The sequence below is a fragment of the Phyllobates terribilis genome, unplaced genomic scaffold (assembly GCF_046119375.1).
Source record: "Phyllobates terribilis strain yellow unplaced genomic scaffold, ASM4611937v1 Scaffold_13__5_contigs__length_258822181, whole genome shotgun sequence".
NCBI classification, from domain to species: domain Eukaryota; kingdom Metazoa; phylum Chordata; class Amphibia; order Anura; family Dendrobatidae; genus Phyllobates; species Phyllobates terribilis.
Window position 1 is genome coordinate 31917285 of NW_027362773.1, and position 20687 is coordinate 31937971.

The 20687-nt window shown below is 52.9% G+C and overlaps 1 protein-coding gene across 4 annotated transcripts in view; it reads right to left on the reverse strand.

Annotated features, from left to right (window-relative positions):
• LOC141173701 (3'-5' RNA helicase YTHDC2-like) overlaps nucleotides 1-2646 on the reverse strand; it is a 123787-nt gene extending 121141 nt beyond the window's left edge. For 2 of the 4 annotated variants that reach the window (XM_073658054.1, XM_073658051.1), the window contains exon 1: nucleotides 2343-2644. The gene's annotated coding sequence lies outside the window, so the exon portion shown is untranslated. Of the gene's footprint in view, nucleotides 1-2342 lie in introns of all 4 variants that reach the window. The other 2 variants (XM_073658055.1, XM_073658052.1) reach the window with 2 other exon arrangements.
• Nucleotides 2647-20687: the final 18041 nt, after the last annotated feature.

Genomic DNA, 20687 nt, shown 5'->3' on the forward strand with positions numbered 1-20687 from the left:
CCCCCCACACACACGCATCTATAATAGCGTGCCCCCCCTACACACAAACATCTATAATAGCGTGCCCCCCCACAAACAAACATCTATAATAGCGTGCCCCCCCCACACACACGCATCTATAATAGCGTGCGCCCCCCCACACACACACATCTATAATAGCGTGCGCCCCCCACACACACACACATCTATAATAGCGTGCGCCCCCCCCACACATCTATAATAGCGTGCGCCCCCCACACACACACATCTATAATAGCGTGCGCCCCCCACACACACACATCTATAATAGCGTGCGCCCCTCACACACACACACATCTATAATAGCGTGCGCCCCCCACATACACACGCATCTATAATAGCGTGCGCACCCCCCCCACACACACACACACATCTATAATAGCGTGCGCCCCTCACACACACACATCTATAACAGCGTGCGCCCCCCACATACACACGCATCTATAATAGCGTGCGCACCCCCCCACACACACATCTATAATAGCGTGCGCCCCCCACACACACGCATCTATAATAGCGTGCGCCCCCCACACACACGCATCTATAATAGAGTGCGCCCCCCACACACACGCATCTATAATAGCGTGCGCCCCCCACACACACGCATCTATAATAGCGTGCGCCCCCCACACACACGCATCTATAATAGAGTGCGCCCCCCACACACACGCATCTATAATAGAGTGTGCCCCCCACACACACGCATTTATAATAGAGTGTGCCCCCCACACACAAGCATCTATAATAGCGTGCGCCCCCCCACACACACACATCTATAATAGAGTGTGCCCCCCACACACACGCATCTATAATAGCGTGCGCCCCCCCACACACACGCATCTATAATAGCGTGCGCCTCCCACACACACACATCTATAATAGCTTGCGCCTCCCACATACACACGCATCTATAATAGCGTGCGCCTCCCACATACACACGCATCTATAATAGCTTGCGCCTCCCACACACACACGCATCTATAATAGCGTGCGCCTCCCACATACACACGCGCATCTATAATGGCGTGCGCCTCCCACACACTCATGCATCTATAATAGAATGCGCCCCCCACATACACACGCATCTATAATAGCGTGCGCCCCCCACACACACACGCATCTATAATAGCGTGCGCCTCCCACATACACACGCATCTATAATAGCGTGCGCCTCCCACACACTCATGCATCTATAATAGAATGCGCCCCCCACATACACACGCATCTATAATAGCGTGCGCCCCCCCCACACACACGCATCTATAATAGCGTGCGCCTCCCACATGCACACATCTATAATAGAGTGTGCCCCCCCCACACACGCATCTATAATAGCGTGCGCCCCCCACACACACGCATCTATAATAGCGTGCGCCCCCCCACACACGCATCTATAATAGCGTGCGCCCCCCCCACACACGCATCTATAATAGCGTGCGCCCCCCCACACACACACACGCATCTATAATAGCGTGCGCCCCCACATACACACGCATCTATAATAGCGTGCGCCCCCCCCCACACACACACGCATCTATAATAGCGTGCGCCCCCCCACACACTCATGCATCTATAATAGAATGCGCCCCCCACATACACACGCATCTATAATAGCGTGCGCCCCCCCCACACACACGCATCTATAATAGCGTGCGCCTCCCACATGCACACATCTATAATAGAGTGTGCCCCCCCCACACACGCATCTATAATAGCGTGCGCCCCCCACACACACGCATCTATAATAGCGTGCGCCCCCCCACACACACATCTATAATAGCGTGCCCCCCCACACACACGCATCTATAATAGCGTGCGCCCCCACACACACACACGCATCTATAATAGCGTGCGCCCCCACATACACACGCATCTATAATAGCGTGCGCCCCCCCCCACACACACACGCATCTATAATAGCGTGCGCCCCCCACACACACGCATCTATAATAGCGTGCGCCCCCCACACACACGCATCTATAATAGCGTGCGCCCCCACATACACACGCATCTATAATAGCGTGCGCCCCCCCCACACACACGCATCTATAATAGCGTGCGCCCCCCACACACACACGCATCTATAATAGCGTGCGCCCCCCACACACACGCATCTATAATAGCGTGCGCCCCCCCACACACACGCATCTATAATAGCGTGCGCCCCCCACACACACACGCATCTATAATAGCGTGCGCCCCCCCCACACACACGCATCTATAATAGCGTGCGCCCCCGTCACAAACCCCCCCCGAGTGTGGCCAAGCTGCGATATCCCTCCCACCCCACAGGACCCCCACATATGTGTGCACCCCGCGCTCACCTCCAGGACAGCAAGGAGCTTCTTTTCTCAGTAAGGACCTTCTGTGGTCAGCCGGTCACGTGATACAGCGACCTGACGTGCGGCATAGCTGCTGCTAAGCTGTGCAGACGGAGAGTGAGGGGTTAATGGTTTTGCATTGAAACCTCGTGATAAAGGACTTGTCTGGTCGATGGTATGGGGTCCGGGGGAGAGCGGGCTGTGTAGGGTTAATGGGTTACATGGGGGGAGATGACATATGCACCATCCACACTGCTGTCAGGCACCATGAATACCGGTAATGGGAGGAGATCTGACGCCGCCATCATCTTTGCAGTTCAGTGAAAGTTGACTCGTTCTGTGCATTAGTTTTAACCCCTTTACCCCCGAGGGTGGTTTGCACGTTAATGACCGGGCCAATTTTTACAATTCTGACCACTGTCACTTTATGAGGTAATTACTCTGGAACGCTTCAACGGATCCCACTGATTCTGAGACTGTTTTTTCGTGACATATTGTACTTCATGATTGTGGAAAAATTTCTTCGATATCACTTGCGTTTATTTGTGAAAAAAAACAGAAAATTTAGAAAATTTTGCAATTTTCAAACTTTGAATTTTTATGCCCTTAAATCAGAGAGATACGTCACACAAAATAGTTAATAAATAACATTTCCCACATGTCTACTTTACATCAGCACAATTTTGGAACCAATTTTTTTTTTGTTAGGGAGCTATAAGGGTTAAAAGTTGACCAGCAATTTCTCATTTTTACAACAAAATTTACAAAACCATTTTTCTAGGGACCACATCACATTTGAAGTCACTTTGAGGGGTCTTTATGACAGAAAATACCCAAAAGTGACACCATTCTAAAAACTGCACCCCTCAAGGTGCTCAAAACCACATTCAAGAAGTTTATTAACCCTTCAGGTGCTTCACAGGAATTTTTGGAATGTGGAAGAAAAAAATGAACATTTAACTTTTTTCACAAAAATGTTCATTTAGACCCAATTTTTTTATTTTCACAGGGGTAACAGGAAAAAATGGACCCCAAAATTTGTTTTGCAATTTCCCCTGAGCATGCAGGTACCCCATAAATGGGGAAAAACCACTGTTTGGGCGCACGGCAGGGTTCGGAAGGGAAGGAGCCACATTTGACTTTTTGATTGTAAAATTTGCTTGAATAATTAGCGGACGCCATGTTGCGTTTGGGGAGCCCCTGATGTGCCTAAACAGTGGAAATCCCCCACAAGTGACACCATTTTGGAAACTAGACCCCCCAGGGGACTTATCTAGATGTGTGGTGAGCACTTTGAACCCCCAGGTGCTTCACAGAAGTTTATAACATTGAGCCATAAAAATAAAATGTTCACATTTTTCCAACAAAAATGCCTTTCAGCCCCCAATTTTGCATTTTCATAAGGGTAACAGGAGAAATTTCACCATGCAGTTTGTTGTGCAATTTCTCCTGAGTAAGCCGATACTCCATATGTGGGGGAAAACCACTGTTTGGGCGCACGGCAGGGCTCAGAAGGGAAGGAGCGCCATTTGAATTTTTGAATGTAAAATTAGCTTGAATAATTAGCGGACGCCATATTGCGTTTGGGGAGCCCCTGATGTGCCTAAATAGTGGAAACCATCCCCCCTCCCCCCAGTGACTCCATTTTGGAACTAGACCCCTCAAGGATTTTATCAAGGGGTATAGTGAACATTTTGAACCCAGAGGTACGACACAGAATTTGATAACATTAGGTCATCATATTGAATAAGTTGTCATTAGTCTTAAGTGCAAGTGCTCGCTACTTGAGTTTGCATCAGGTACTCTGGTATGCACCAAGTATCGCGGGTGCTCAAGTGACATGCTCGAGTACCCACCCAGCATGTTTCACGGTTATTAGACACCCCCAAAAAAATATGCGGGGATCACTCGAGCATGGCAGGCAATCCCCGCAAGGTTCTTTTGCCTGTATAACAGCTGCAAAATATTTGGGGCGGAGACTCAGCATGTCACTCGAGCACCCGCTATACTCGGTGCATACCCGAGCACCCGATGCAAACTCAAGTAGCGAGCACTTGCGCTCAACATTAGTCGCCATATCGTCGTCATTTTTTTTTCTTTACTTCTGAAAAAATCCCAACCCTAACCCTAGCCCAATCCTTGCCCAACTCTAACCCTAACCTATCTCATATACCTTTGTTCAATTGCGCTCTACGAGAGAAACCTCATTTTCAGACATTTGGTTTGCAAGGTTAGCTTATGGGAAATATCTGTGTGCTGCAATCTTCCAGAGAGGGGGGGGGGGGGATGTCAGTGAGAGTGTCCGATTTTGGTTCCTGAGTGATTTTCCCAAAAAGTCCTTGATACTTAGTCGTTTTCAGCCAATTTTCTGACTTTTTTGAAAATTTCACTTTTTTGTGAAAACCTCTGCTGAGTGAGGGTATAATATGTGTAAGGGAACCCCAGGAGGGTTCCAAATGTATGGGTAAAGTGAATATTGCACGGGTGGAAATTTTAGAAAAAGCGGAAAAAAAGTCAAAAAAATTAGATTTTTCTGACTTAGTCATTTTTCCGGCGCGTGTCAGACTACCAGAGAGGGGGAAATGTCAGTGAGCGCGTCCGATTTCAGTTCCAGAGCGATTCGCCCGATGAGTCCTTGATACTTAGTCATTTTCAGCCAATTTTCTGACTTTTTTGGAAATTTTACTTTTTTAGTGAAAACCTCCGCTGAATGAGGGTATAATATGTGTAAGGGTACCGCAGGAGGGTTCCAAATGTGTGGGTGAAATATATATCCAGTGGGTGGAAAATTGAAAAAAAGTTGAAAAAAATGTTTTTTTTTCCGGCGTGTGTCAGACTTCCAGAGAGGGGGAAATGTCAGTGAGCGTGTCCGATTTCAGTTCCAGAGCGATTCGCCCGATGAGTCCTTGATACTTAGTCGTTTTCAGCCAATTTTCTGACTTTTTTGGAAATTTTACTTTTGACTTCCAGGACCCGCAGAACGCTGGTAAATTGAACCCGCTCACCAGTTCCAAGCGTTTTGAGCTGTCCCTGGTTGCAGTAATGCTGCCTGCCCACTAGATGTTGCAAAAGAGACAAAAAGTGAAAAAGAACCAGAATGAGGAAATTTCTGGTCGCCGAATCCGCCTGACAGTTCCAAGCGATCGGACACTTTTTTTGCATGCGTCCCTTGAGAGGGTATAGGGTGACACTCCATGCAAAGACCCAGTTTTGCACACCACCGGCAGAATATACGAGAGAGCGGTACCTCTCAACCCCGACACATTTAGACTCATTTAAGCTGGTTTTCACCTCCGTAGCCTCGGGTACGCGTCTTGGCTTTGAGTCCCTGTTCGGCTGGAGGTCTGCACCTTGGCTGAACCGAGGCTTCCGCAGCTGCGTGGGGGGACTTTTGCCGGTCGCCCATCCCAAGTCAGAGAGGTGTTCCTGGGTTGAAGTGAGCCTGGCCAGGCCGCCCCTGTGGGCCCTGGTTCTCCACATGTGGGCGCCATCAAGGCTAAAATCTGGATTTTTAGACCGAGGAGAGGCTCCATGAGGGCGGATGCTTTTGTGACTTCGACCCCAGTGCTCTTCCACATCCAGTACCCCCTCTGCAAGGGCGCCTGTACCCGAGTCACGCTTCCAGGACTCATGGGCACGTATCTCCCGACGACAGGGGTTTGCAGCCTCCGTAAGTGGCAAGTCCCTACACGCACCTCTGCTCTTCCTCCGATCGATCTAGCGCACCGCTCCCGGGTGGGGAGGTGGCACCGCTCGCTCGGCCCGGGCTTTGGAGCCCGCGCCGGCTTAAGGTGAGCTGTCCCCTTCCTCCTCTACCCCCGGGCTTTCGACAACTATCTTTGGGCGCGCACGCCGGCCTCGCCTCCCGTCCGTGGAGGTGGCCGAGCCGTGGAGAGTTTGACCCGAGCGAAGGCAGCGGTCTGACGACCCGCACGGGCAAACGGCGTGGCGCCCACCCAAGCGTGGGGGCTCGTCATCCGAAACGCTCCCTGTGCGGGGAAGCACAACGATCTTCTCCGAGGGCGGCCCTTTTCTTCCAGATGCGTACCCGGCTAGCGGAGGCCCGCGCCGCCCCTCGTGTCCGAAATGGCAGCCTCCGCGGCGGTGGTGGATGGCGTCTCCACGCCACTGCCGAGCTTCGTGCTTTCCAGTCTTTTCCCAAGCCCCTACGTCAGTGGGGAGGGCGACAGAGGTGTGGAGGCAGGCAAGGGGGTTCTCACCGCGTGGTGTGCCCCAGCCCGACCGTCGCCTTCCCCCTCGTCCGTCATCTTCCGAGGCGGCTCGGCAGGGAGGAGAGAGAGCGGAAACCCCAGAGCCGAGGGGTTAGATGGAGAACGGGAGAAGGAACGAGGGCCAAGAGGTAGGGAGTACGGTGAAAGGCCGACCTGGGATCCCCACGTTCCCGCCCCGGGCGGGGAGCAGCCCTGGGAAGGAAAGCCGCTCGGGCATCCCTTTGAGGTTTCGGGCGCGAGCGGGAAGCGGGACTACGCTGGAGGGCGACGCCGACACGGCCAGGCCGATAACCACCCTCGCAACCTCCGCGTCGCTGGGCTAGTGCCGGAGCCTCGGTGGACCCCAACGGCCAGCCCCCCTCTCCCAATTCTCGTGCCTGTCCGCCGGTGGGTCGAGGACCCCCTGCGGCGGAGGCAGGTCTAAGCCAGACAGTGGCGCCGCATAGGCCCCCCCACACGCCATCTCCCCGAGCGACCCTGTGTGTCGTCTTGGGTGCGGTTGGTGAGGCGGGGGTGGCCGTGGCATCCTCCAGAGGCCAGTCACCTTGCCCTCCCCGTGCAAGGGGTGTTTTCCAGACGCCTGCCACTTCGGGACCACGCACCGCACAGCGAGCTGCTCCTCCCGCACAGGTCCCCGAGTGCTGCGAGGGCTCCGTTCCCCGGGCCCCCAGGGAGGCCCCATGCCATCCCACATCCTCTCCGGACGCCGCACGCCCTGACTTTTTCTGTTCCGTCCGGGCGCCCTGCCACCGCGGGGTTCTTCCGCTGCCCTCTCTTCCCACAGGCCTCTCTTCTCCCGAACCTCGACACGGTCCAGTCATGTTGGGGGGCTACCTGGTTGATCCTGTCAGTAGCATATGCTTGTCTCAAAGATTAAGCCACGCACATGTAAGTACACACGGACGGTACAGTGAAACTGCGAATGGCTCATTAAATCAGTTATGGTTCCTTTGATCGCTCCAAAAAGTTGACTTGGACAACTGTGGTAATTCTAGACCTAATACGTGCAAACGAGCGCTGACCGCCAGGGATGCGTGCATTTATCAGACCAAAACCAATCCGGGGTTCCGGGCGCGGCGTCGGGACAGTCCTCCGCGGCCTCCCCCCTGCCGCGCTCTCCCCGTAAGCGATGCGACTCTGGGTAACCTTGAGACAATCGCACGTCCCCGTGACGGCGACGATCCATTCGGGTGTCTGCCCTATCAACTTTCGATGGTACTTTCTGTGCCTACCATGTTGACCACGAGTAACGGAGAATCAGGGTTCAATTCCGGAGTGGGAGCCTGAGAAACGTCTACCACATCCAAGGAAGGCAGCAGGCGCGCAAATTACCCACTCCCGACCCGGTGAGGTAGTGACGAAAAATAACAATACAGGGCTCTTTCGAGGCTCTGTAATTGGAATGAGTACAGATGAACAGAGGCCATGGCCGCGGCGGCTCCTCCCCCCAGAGGTAGGTCGAGTACGAGCAGGGGTGCTGCAGCGGTGCCCCTTGATTGGGGCACCAAGGTGGCGAAGGAGTCCACGGTCAGCTATGGCTCCCGCATCCATGCGCACCTCTGTGAGTATGAGGACGCCTCAAAGAAGCTAAAATCCCTCTGGGGGGAGTTGAGGGTAGCTCAGGAGAGGTCCGACAGGGCCTCGAGCAGCAAGAAGCCTGAGCTATCCGCCGCGGTCAGAAAAATCAAGAAGGCCATCCAGGAGGTGGAGAGCTGGCGGTGTGCCATCCTGGCCGGCAGCGGGCCATTCCGGGAAAAGCTAGAAAACAACGACCGGTTCAGAGCCATGGCCGGTGGATCTCCGGAGGGGTCACGGAGCTCCAGCCAGGTGGTGGTGGAGAATGAGGAAGAGGACTGCGAGGAGGAGGTCGCGCCCTACCGGCCATCTGGTGGCCTGGTAAGTGATCTCCAGGCATCGCATAGCTGGATAGCCCCTGAGCAGATGGCTCTCCCGTCTGACTCTAGCCCTTCAGAGGCAGCGGGAGCGAAGGGGAGGATGAGGATGGCAGTAGTAGTAGTGAGGGGGGCTGCCTCGTCATGAAGCAGATCAGGCAGATTGAGTCCCCGGTACGTTTTAACCAGCTGACGTTCGGGGACGAGATCTGCGAGGACGAGGCAACCGGGAGGGGGGTGAAGAGGAAGAATGCGAAGAAGGCTAAGAAAAAGAAAACATCTGTTACCCATAAATTTGTGTTTGTCCCCCTCTCTGGGGCCCCCCGTTGTGTGGCACCCGCTACCCACCCCGGCTCGGGCCCTGTTGTGGGTCCGCAGCGAGGGAGCGGGGAGACTGTAGGCCATGGCACGCAGAGCGCCGCCTCGGTTTGTAGTAACGAAGTTGGTGTGTCGGATGTGTCTGACATGGAGCATGGCACGGATGGCGGCCCGGCGGCGGGCAAAAGCTATGGAGGTGCTCGGGCTGGGTCCCCTGTGAGAGAGGGGGCTGGCCTGGCACCTGGTGTGCCCGCTGGCATGCGGGGGGCGGCGAGTGTAACTGCCGCTGCCACCCGCACTGCTGGCGGCACACCGGCAGCCGGGGCCGCATCTCCGGCGGCGTGTGCTGGGGTGATCCAGTTTTAACGGATCCGTGAGAGGGGGACCCAGGCACCTGGTAAGGCACCTGGCAAGGCAAATAATGCGGGGCCTGCAGCTCCTGCAGAGCTGGCTAATAGGAAGGTGGTGGGGCCTGCTCACCTGACAGGGTCTGCAGCGAGGTCGGGGCCCCTGGTGTAGGGGCCCAGTAATGGGTCAGCGCTGAGGGTTCCACCGCGGGTGGACGCTGAGGGGGAGTGGCCGAGCCTGATGCCGGCCGCCGGAGTTGCTGTGGCCAAGATCTTTGTGGCCAAAGGTGTGATGCTAGGGAGTGCTGTGCCCCTGGGAACTGGTGCGGCTGGACTGGGGACCCCTGAGAGTAGACCCAGCTCCGGGTCGGCTTTGGGGGTCCCGTCGTGGCCGGTTTCGGGGGGCGTGGCCTCCCTGGCGTCCCCCGCCCATATGGGAGCAGCTTCCAGAGAGCCGTGCTGCCGGGTGTGGGGGGCGTGGCTTCCCGAGCGGGGTCCATCCATGTGGGTGTGGCTACACCCGGGGGCGGGGCTTATCGCCGGCAGCAGCTCCTGGAGCTGTAGAGACCGCAGCTGCGGTCAGTATCAGTGGGGGGGCTGCAGCTGTGGCTGAAGGGGGTGCCTGCCTGTCGGGGTCCCCTGTGTCTGGGGGCTTACCTGGGGCAGGGGCTCCGGCAGTGCGGGTGTCCAAAAGGGCTGCAGCAGGGCTGGCTGGTGCTGGAGGAGGAGCTACACCTGGCTCTCTTCCTGCCAGTAAGGCAGGAAGCTCCAGGTCTGCTGGGAACAGTAGTGCTGCACTTCTTAAGGAGTGTAGTGTGGTTCTTAAAGGGCCAGCAGCGCTAAGTGCACAGAACCCCCCGGCAGGGAAAACGCCACCAGAAGGTGGCAGTACTGATATTACCAGTGTTATTGGTACTATGAACACTGGAAATAGGGAAACGGTGCATAAAAAGTGTACCCAAAAGACAAAAAACACCAACCCCAGTACGCATGGGAGTGAGAGAGGGGCGAGTGGGGTGATTGTGGACACGAATGGGGATGGTATGGGTATGGATGTGTCTGTGGTTGAGGATGCAAATGGTGGTGTGTCTGCGGGAGGGGGTGTGAATGGAGTGTCTGTTGGCAGCGGGGTGCACGGGGAGGGGGCTGGTCCATCTGTCCCCCGGCCGCGAGGCCCCGGAGTTTTGCGGGGGTAGTGGCCGGGGCCTCGGGGTCTTCTCGGAGGGGGTTTCCTCGCCTCTGGACCTCAGGGACGGTGACTTGCCAAAATGGCGTAAAGATGGTGACCGTTCTGACCAATAACGAGTCACTTTCTGGGATTGATATCGTGACGTGGTTTTCTCATTATGGGGAAGTCACGGAGGTCCCAAAGAAGAACAGGGACGAGTTCGGCATTTGGTCAGGAGGCTGGACCTTCATGATGAAGTTGAAGGTTTCAGATGGTACTGTCACCCACATCCCCTCCTCGGCATTCCTGGGGAGGGAGAGGATACTGATCTTCTACCAGGGGCAACCGAAGGTGTGCCACAGGTGCGGTGACCCCCGTCACTTCAGCGCGGGCTGCAAGGTGCAGAACTGTGCCTTGTGTGGCGGGGTAGGTCATCTGGCCGCGGCCTGTGGTGACATTAGCTGCTGCCCCCGCTCCTTTTCCATCACCATCTCTGGTCAGGCGGGGAACAGCCGTGGGGGGATCCCCAGCAGTGCATCTGTGGCGCCCAGCTGTTCTTGGTACCACAGATCCTAGAAGGGTGCATTAACAGATTCCTCCACAAGAGGCCCTCGCAGCATACACACACCTCCACCTTCCACCTCAGACCACCAGAGGGAGCCCGTTAGGGATATAAATAGGGAAGGTGGAGCTAGGCAGTTCGGTTCCTCTGAAGAGTTCCTGCAGTAGAGAAGCCTGAGAGAGGTCAGTCTGCAGTGGAGCTCAGTCTAGTTTAGAGAACTCAGCTAATAGTTCAGCAGTGGAGCACGAGGCTCCTGCTAGCTAGATTCAGGGAGCTCAGTTAGAGCTTAAGGTGTGCCGACGCCATAAGAGCGGCAGAACAAGCAGCCAGCTAGCTGCCAGTGTGTATAGCCTAGTGAGGGCCCCGAGTAGGCCGAAGGCTAGAGGAGTGAGTAGCATTGGGGGCAGAGGAGCTGTACAAGCTCACCCCAGAAAACATATACCGGACACCGGGTCCGCGTCTACAGGGCCGTATATCCCCCTGTAGAGACAACCAGAGACCCCTGGAAGACTTCACGTCCCAGGATCACCCAAGAGCTGATACGTACCAGAGCCAGGAGTCACGGAGGCCCCGCAAGCTGGGAGTGTGTACTCCAAGAGAAGGCCCTACCACAAGATCAGCCGATGCAGGACAGAGACAAAGTTAGGCCTAGCTCCAGGCAGGTCAGAAACTTACCACACAAAGGCAAGAAACAGGAGGCCCTATACCCGCTCACTGGGGAGGATCCCGATATGCACCCTTCACCCTACAGTGCTCCGGGATGTGCCTGAAATTCCATCAGTAAAAGGTACTGAAGTGACTATCGTGTCTGTCCCTGTTCTTGCTCCGACCCGGCTGGGTCCCATCTGTCCTGCATCCTTACATCCTCGCTGCCCTGAGGCCTAGCTCCACCTGTGGGGAGCTATACCACGCATGCTGCCTTAACACCGGCCTAAGTGGGCTGCCGCAGCGCTGGTGATTCTCACCAGACACCACAGGTGGCGTCACGAACTTGTATATAATTTTCCACCCTTTTTAAATAGAGGCCCAGAGGACGGGCCCGGCTACCGCGACATCCCCCAAGATCAGGCAACAAGGCCCGGGCGCCAAGTCATCCCCATCCCCTGGGCTACACATTCTCTTCACTGGCGTCACGAACAGGATTGCGTGCCCGCTGCAACAACGGAGTGTTATGCCCATTGCCACCGGGTACTGTGCGCCTTTAATCAAAAACTGTTTATTAAACTGTGGCGAAGATTGCCGCCATTGTTGGGCCGCCGAGCGAGAAGAAGGGCGTAACCGCGAGAAACTGAGAGGCGTACCTGCAAAAGCGCGCGAAGCCCCGGACATGCCCCACGCCTCAACGTCCAACCAGGAAGCGCCGGGTCCTGGAAGGAGCGTCGCTGAACGCTCTGACGTAGGACGCAAGCGATGCAAAGTCCTGAAGAAGACCGTCAACTGCGGAGCTGCGGCCTACCGGAAGAAAAGAAGGTAGGCCACGGTTCGCTAGGGGGGTGCCAGAATGTCCGAGGAAAAGCACAACGCCGGAATACCGGTTAACGGCCATGATGTTCAACCCGCGCCCGACGCCGAGGAGGCCGAAGCAGCCGCTCCACCAGCAGCGCCTGTAACCCCTGTCATACCCATGGCCCTACCGTACATCCCTGGAGCGAAGTGGCTCCCCCAGTACAGCGGCAAACCAGATACCCTGTCTGGATTTAAGCGGAAAATATGCGGTATATTGGACATGTACTCTATGACAGGCTAGCAAAGAGCCGCTGTTGTATTAGGACAATTGACCGGTGCTGCGGAGCGAGAAGTAGAAACCTGGTCGGCCGCAGATCAGGAGTCAGTGTCCACAATCTTTAAAAAGTTACTGACTGTCTTTGAGAATCATACTGAGACAGACCTCCGGATGAGGTTCTACAACTGCTCTCAGCAACCGGAGGACAGTGTTCGGGACTATGCCTGGCGTTTGCAAGGGGCTCTGCAGGCTCTGAAACAGGTTAGTCCAACCAGCATCAATGATGAAAATAAAATGCTGAAAGAACAGTTTATCCGGGGACTGAGGTCCCAAGAGGAGAGCAGGACTGTGCGTTGGTGGTCCCTGGATCATCCAGATGCCACCTTTGACACCCTTAAGGACATGGCGATAAAAGGACTGCAGCCCCTGGAAACAACAGCTATCCAATGTTACCAGGGTAGGGCCACCCCAGTGCCTGCAGCGTCCACCCTTTCCCCAGTGGCTGCTGAAGCCAAGGTGCAAGCAACGTTCCCTAGTGAGCTGGACAGCCTGCGCTCTGAGGTGCGTCAGTTGAGCAAATCACTGACCACTGTGCTGAGTGCCCTGCAGTTGAGGACGGAGCCCGAGGAAGAAGGAAGGATCCTGTTAGCTGACAGCCCTGAGGATGTCCCCTGGATGAGAAGGAGGAGGAGGACAACGCCACCCTCTGGGAGGACCAGCGACCAACGCCGTCCACCGAGGGACCATGTCTGCTACCACTGCCACAAGTCAGGTCACACCATCCAGAGCTGTCCTTTAAACGAGAAAACCCTGGGGCCGAGGGCCGACACCCAGGAGTAAATTCCCCAGGCCCCTCAGACTGGTACAGCAGGTTCGTGGGAGGAAGACCTTTCCTGTCCATTGTGCTGGATGGCATCCCGACACATGCTCTGCTAGACACAGGATCTCAGGTAACCATCATGCCTGACGTCCTCTACAGAAGGTTCTGGTCCATGGACGATCTACGCCCGCCAGCTCCAAATCTTTCCGTCTATGCCTCAAACGGCCTCCTCCTTAACCTACTTGGGGTTAAGGAGGTGGCAGTGAAGGTGGGGAGAGTGGAACTGAAGGACCAGGGACTAATTGTAGTAGAGACTAATCCTGATGATACCAATTTGTATATGATACTTGGCACTAACATTGTTGGTAACTGTTTGGGAGAAGTTGTGTTCTTGCTCCAACAGATAGCTGACACCGCCAGACCAGGACAGAGAAGGGTGCTGCAGAAGGAGATCCGAGCCCTGATGTACCAGCAGCAAGTAAAGCTATCCGGTGGTGAGATTGGTAATGTGCGGGTAACAGACCCCATACCCATTGTGATTTCCCCAATGAGTGAAATGCTTATCTGGTGTAGAGCAGCAATAGGTCTTAAAGGACAGCTACCAGGCGGTAGTAGAGCCCCTTAGCTCCGAACACAGACCTACAGTCTTAACCGCCAGAGGGGTAGTGGATGTATGCAATGGGAGGGTGCCCGTCCGTCTTCTCAACTATGGGGAAGACGAGGTTATATTACCACGCTATGCCACTGTTGCCAAGTTACATGCTGTAAATAACAACTCCATTCACACGGCGGAGTCCTTAGCCTCACCAGACGAAGTGGAGGATGATGACCCTGCAACCCAGGTGGAGGATTGGTGTCAACAGCTCCATGTTGGGACAGACACCACTCCTGCCCATCAGAAGCAGGGTGTACACCGGGTGGTTCAGGAATACGCGCAGGTATTCAGTAAGCACCCACTTGACTTCGGGAGGATTAAGGGGGTTCAACACCATATCCCCACATGTGATCATCCACCCATCAAGGAACGTTACAGGCCTATACCACCAGCAGACTACCAGAAGGCGAAGGAGATGTTGCACGACATGAAGAAGGCAGGGGTAGTAAGGGATAGTTGTAGTCTCTGGGCAGCTCCCCTAGTTCTAGTCAGGAAGAAGGATGGAAGCATGAGAATGTGTGTAGATTACAGACAAGTAAATCGCATTACACATAAAGATGCATACCCTTTACCACGTATTGAGGAATCCTTGGCTGCCTTAAAGTCTGCAAATTACTTTTCCACCCTTGACCTCACTAGTGGGTACTGGCAAGTAGCTGTGGCTGAGGAGGATCGGGAGAAAACGGCCTTCACCACCCCGATGGGACTCTGCAAGTTCAATAGTATGCCGTTTGGACTCTGCAATGCCCCCGAAACATTCCAGAGACTGATGGAGTGCTGCCTGGGACACCGCAACTTCGAGACTGTTACTTTACCTGGATGACGTGATAGTGTACTCCAAGACGTATGAGGACCACTTGAAGCACCTGGCGGAGATATTTGAGTCACTGTCCCGGTATGGGATGAAGCTGAAGCCCTCAAAGTGCCACCTGCTCAAGAGAAAGGTATAGGACCTGGGGCATATTGTCAGTAGAGAGGGGATAGCACCAGACCCGGAGAAGGTCACTGCCATCCAGAAGTGGCCAGAGCCGAAGAACCTCAAGGAGGTGCGTCAGTTTCTGGGACTAGTAGGATACTACTGGAGGTTTGTAAAAGACTACACAAAGAAAGCAGCCCCTCTGCAAGACCTCCTGGTAGGACAGTCCCCCAAAGGCAGAAATCCCCCGTTCCACTGGGGTAAGGAGCAAGCCGAGTCATTTCAGGAGATGAAGGAGATCCTGACAGGCGATGAGATCCTAGCCTACCCTGACTACAGCCAACCGTTCCTGCTGTATACTGATGCCAGCAAAGAAGGACTGGGAGCTGTCCTAAGTCAGAAGCAGAATGGCCAAGAGAAAGTGATCGCATACGCAAGCAGGAAGCTCCGCCTGACCGAGAGGAACCCAGAGAACTATAGCAGCTTCAAGTTGGAGTTCCTGGCCTTGGTCTGGGCCATCACTGAAAGGTTCAAGCACTATCTAGCCTCCAGTAAGTTGACTGCCTTCACTGATAACCCCTTGACCCATCTTGAGACAGCCAAGTTAGGAGCCTTGGAGCAACGATGGATGGCTTGGCTGTCAAACTACCAATTTACAATTAAATACCGGGTGGGCTGCAAGAACGCCGATGCCCTGTCCAGGATGCCTCACCAGTCAGACACAGAAGAAGAAGTGGATGACTTGGAGGAGATTGAGCTACCTGCCTTTCACCAGAATGGGATGATTCATGAGCAACGAGCCTCCAGGAGACAACGCGGGAAGATGTTAAACCCCTGCCTCACCACAGTTGGAAGGAGACCCAGGACAGTGACCCGGTTGTCAGCCGTATCAAGGAGCTGATAACCCAAGAAGGATCCTCCCTGGAGAAGGAAGCGTCTCTCCAAGCCAAACAGCTGTGGAACAAGAGAAGCCGGCTGTTTATCTACCATGAGAAGCTGTGCCGGAGGTACGTCAATCCAAAAACCCATGAGATGGTATGGCAGATAGTGGTGCCCAAGACAGACATCCAGATGGTGTTGGAAGCCTACCACGATCAGGTGGGGCACTTTGGCTGGAAGAAGCTAGAGACCCTGGTGAAGTGTTGATTCTACTGGGTAGGAATGCGCAGCTCCATTGAGCAGTGGTGCCGAAACTGTGGACCCTGTAGCCTCAGGAGAAAAGACTACAGCAGCCAGAAGGCACCCCTGCAATCCATCAAGACGACTCGACCCCTGGAGATCGTGGCCCTGGACCATGTCAAGCTGTCACCCAGCAGGTCAGGGTAGTACTATGCCCTGACCATGGTGGATCACTACTCCAGGTTCCTGGTGGTCGCCCCCGTCAAAGACCTGACGGCAAAGATAGCAGCAAAAATGTTCCAGGCGTATTTCTGTAGACCCCATGAATACCCTGAGCAGGTGCTGACGGACCAAGGCCCGGCCTTTGAGGCTGAGTTGTTCAAGGAGTTCTGCCATCTCTACGGGTGTAAGAAGATAAGAACTACACCATACCACACACAAACCAATGGTCTCTGTGAGAAGATGAACAACATCATCATCGACCTGCTGAAGACCATACCACTTGAGGAGAGAAACCAGTGGCCAGACCTACTACCTGACCTGGTAGATCTGTACAATCACATACCTGTAAGTTCCACCAATTGCACTCCAGCATATCTCATGCGAGCAAGACCAGGAAAGTTGCCCATGGACCTGGAGCTCGGTGTTGTAGAACCAGAAGCAGATGTGACCACTGAGGACTGGGACACGACCAGACAGGAGCAGTACAGAAGGATACAAGCCTGTGTCGAAGACAGTCTCACTTGGGTGAGGGACAAGCAGGAAGCCCACTACAACAAAAGTGCACTCGCAGAACCCTTCACACCAGGAGAAGTAGTGTTAAAGAGGAAGAGAAGAAACCACAAACTTGATGACCAGTGGGAGAGAGAACCCTACACTGTGTTGAATTCAAGGTTCGATAATAGGAAGACCTGCCTAATTAGTAGAGATGGAGGAAGAACAACTGCTACGATATCTAGAGACTATCTGAAGTTGTGTCCAGATCTGCTAAAGCCCCAAGGAGAAGTGCCTCTCGTTATCTCGGAGGAGCCTAAAGAAGCAGTAATCCATACTGACTTAGGAGATTTCCCGGCAGATTGGCCCCAACTAGGAGGAGCAGTTGTTATGTTCTGCTACCAGAGCTAAGGAAAGAGAGGAGATCTGTCCCTACGATAGAACTCAGCTGAATCCCTACGATGTAACAGGGAACCTGATCCTGCGATCAGACCTGCTAAAGTCCTAAGCTAGTCTGTACGAAGACCTATAGATGTGGGGGAGGAATCCCTACAAGTACTAAGGACTGGGAGGAATATGGGACACCTCCTAACAGAAATAGTAGCAGACAGACGAACAAACAAAATATAAAGAACATAGAGGTCAGTAAACCAAGCAAACTAACAGAGCAAGACACAGAGCACAGGCTAGCTAGAAAGTAGATATACAATGAAGTCCAGCAAAGCCAGAAGGGCGGAGCAGGATTAAATAGGCCAACAAGGTCATGTGACCAGCAAAGGAAAAAAAACCTAACAGCAAGGTTCTAACAGTACCCCCCCTTCTAAGAGGATCCTCCGGATCCCCTAGGACCAGGCTTATCAGGAAATCTCCTGTGAAACGCTCTGATAAGTCTGGACGCGGAAACATCATCTGACCTCACCCAAGAGTTATCCTCGGGTCCGAAACCTTTCCAGGCCACAAGATACTGCAAACTACCTCTATACCGTCTAGAGTCAAGGATGCGAGAAATTTCATATTCCCCGTCCTCCACCACCGGAGGAACAGAGGCAGAGGCGTCACCATCCGACACAACAGCTTTTTTTAACAGAGAGACATGAAAGACCGGATTAATTCTCCAGGAGGTAGGAACCTCCAACCTAACAGCAGATTGGTTGACAACCTGAAGCACCTTAAAGGGCCCTACAAACTTGGGACCCAATTTCTTAGAAGGAATCCTCAACCGCAGATTCCTAGAGGACAACCAAACCATGTCACCAACAGCGAACAAAACCTCCTGTCGTTTCCTATCAAAGTAGTCTTTAGATTTTCTGTTGGCCTCCTGAAGATTACCACGCACATCCGTCCAAACTCTTTCCAAATCACCGGAAAAATTCTCCTCCTCAGGCACGGCAGATCCCAACTTGGAGAACGACCCAAACGACGGATGTCTCCCAGAACAACAAAAAAAAGGCGAACAACCAGCAGAAGAAGATGTATGATTGTTCAGAGCAAATTCGGCAAGTGGCAGAAACTCAGACCACCCCTCTTGATTGTCTGCCACAAAACAACGCAAGAACTGCTCAACATCCTGGTTTTTCCTTTCTGTCTGGCCATTAGATTCAGGATGATATCCGGACGAAAACGACAAATGAATTCCCAACCTGTCACAAAAGGCACGCCAAAAACGAGCCACGAACTGAGGACCCCTATCAGAAACAATGTCAGTAGGAACGCCATGAAGTCTGACAATTTCCTTGACAAAGGCCTTAGCGAGAGTTTTAGCGCAGGGCAGTTTGATGAAGGGAACCAAGTGACACATCTTACTAAAACGGTCCACGACCACCCAGATGACAGTAAAACCCTCAGAGGGGGGAAGGTGAGTTATAAAGTCCATAGCCAAATGTGTCCAAGGAGCACTGGGGACCTCCAAAGGACAAAGCAACCCCGCAGCAGGAGTATGTGAGGACTTAGATCTAGCACATATAGTACATTGGCGCACCCACTTAATGACTTCCTTCTGCCATCCAGGCCACCAAAAACTGCGACCCACCAGTCTCTTGGTCTCAGAGATTCCGGGATGACCTGCCAACCGAGATTCGTGACACTCAACAAACAAATCTCTCCTAAAGGTCCCAGGCACAAACAACCTCCCATGAGGAGTGTTAGATGGGGCATTCTCCTGAGCTTTAAGAATCTCATCTTCCAAAACGGAGTCTAAAGCAGCTATCACAACACCTTCTTGTAAAATGTTTTCCTCTTTCTCAGCACCGACTATGGGAGAAAAACTGCGAGACAAGGCATCCGCCTTAACATTCTTAGTACCAGGGATGTAAGTAACGGAGAAATTAAACCGCGAGAAAAACAGTGCCCACCTAGCCTGACGGGCATTCAGGCGCTTGGCAGCATCAAGATATATCAGATTTTTATGATCCGTAAGAACCTGAACGGGAAATTCCGCACCTTCCAAGAAGTGGCGCCAGTGTTCAAATGCGAGTTTAATAGCCAATAATTCCCGATTACCAATATCGTAATTCAGTTCAGTCTCCGAAAATTTTTTTGAAAAAAAGGCACAGGGATGTAATCCATCCCCATTATCCTGAGACAATACTGCGCCAACCCCCACAGAGGAAGCATCAACCTCAACCAAAAACGGCCTAGTAACATCAGGCTGCATAAGGATGGGAGCAGAGGTGAACCTCTCCTTGAGATACACAAAAGCTTCAATGGCCTCAGAAGACCACTGAACCGCATCAGCACCTTTCCTGGTGAGATCAGTCAGAGGTTTGACAATACTAGAAAAATTTTTTATGAATTTTCTATAGTAATTGGCGAAACCCAAAAACCTCTGTATCGATTTCAAACCAATAGGCCTAGGCCATTCCTGCACAGCCTGAACCTTAACCGGATCCATCTCAAAACCTTTGCTGGAGATAATGTAGCCCAAAAAACTAATTCTCTGTACAGCGAACTCACATTTCTCCAGCTTAGCAAAAAGCGAATTGTCCATTAATAACTGTAATACCTCACGCACGCTCCGCCAATGAGACTCCAGATCTGGCGAATAAATCAAAATGTCATCCAAATACACAACCACATTTTTACCGATCAAAGGTCTAAGGATGTCATTAATCAGATTCTGAAAAAATGCAGGAGCATTAGTAAGACCAAAAGGCATAACCAGATTCTCAAAATGACCCACAGGAGTGTTAAAAGCAGTCTTCCATTCATCACCCTCCTTCATGCGCAACAGATTGTATGCCCCCTTAAGGTCAATTTTAGAGAACCACTTGGCCCCCAATAACTGGTTAAACAGATCAGGAATCAATGGCAGTGGGTAAGGATTGCGTACCGTAATTTTGTTAATCTCACGAAAATCCAGACAAGGACGTAAACCGCCGTCCTTTTTTTTTACAAAAAAAAATCCAACCGCCACAGGAGACTTAGAGGGCCTAATGTGACCGGCGGCCAAACTTGTCTGTATGTATTCCTCCAAAGCCTTCCTCTCAGGAATAGTAAGGTTAAATAAACGACTTTTAGGAAGAGTCGCTCCAGGGACAAATTCAATAGAACAATCATAGTCTCTATGGGGAGGCAAAACCTGCGATTCCTTCTCAGAAAAAACTCTCCAAAAATCCTGAATAGGAACAGGCAATTCTCCCCTATCCAAAGCTGCAATACGCCCGTTACAACACTTGTCATAACATTTATGGCTCCAGGATTTAATTTCACTGGTAGACCAATCCAGTACAGGATTGTGACATTTTAACCAGGGCAATCCCAATATTACTGGAGAAGGCAAGTTATTCAACACTACCAAATCCAATTTCTCATGGTGAACACCATTAATAGTGAGAGGAAATTCACAGACCTTGAGAGTAATATTCTTCAAAGGGGAGCCATCCA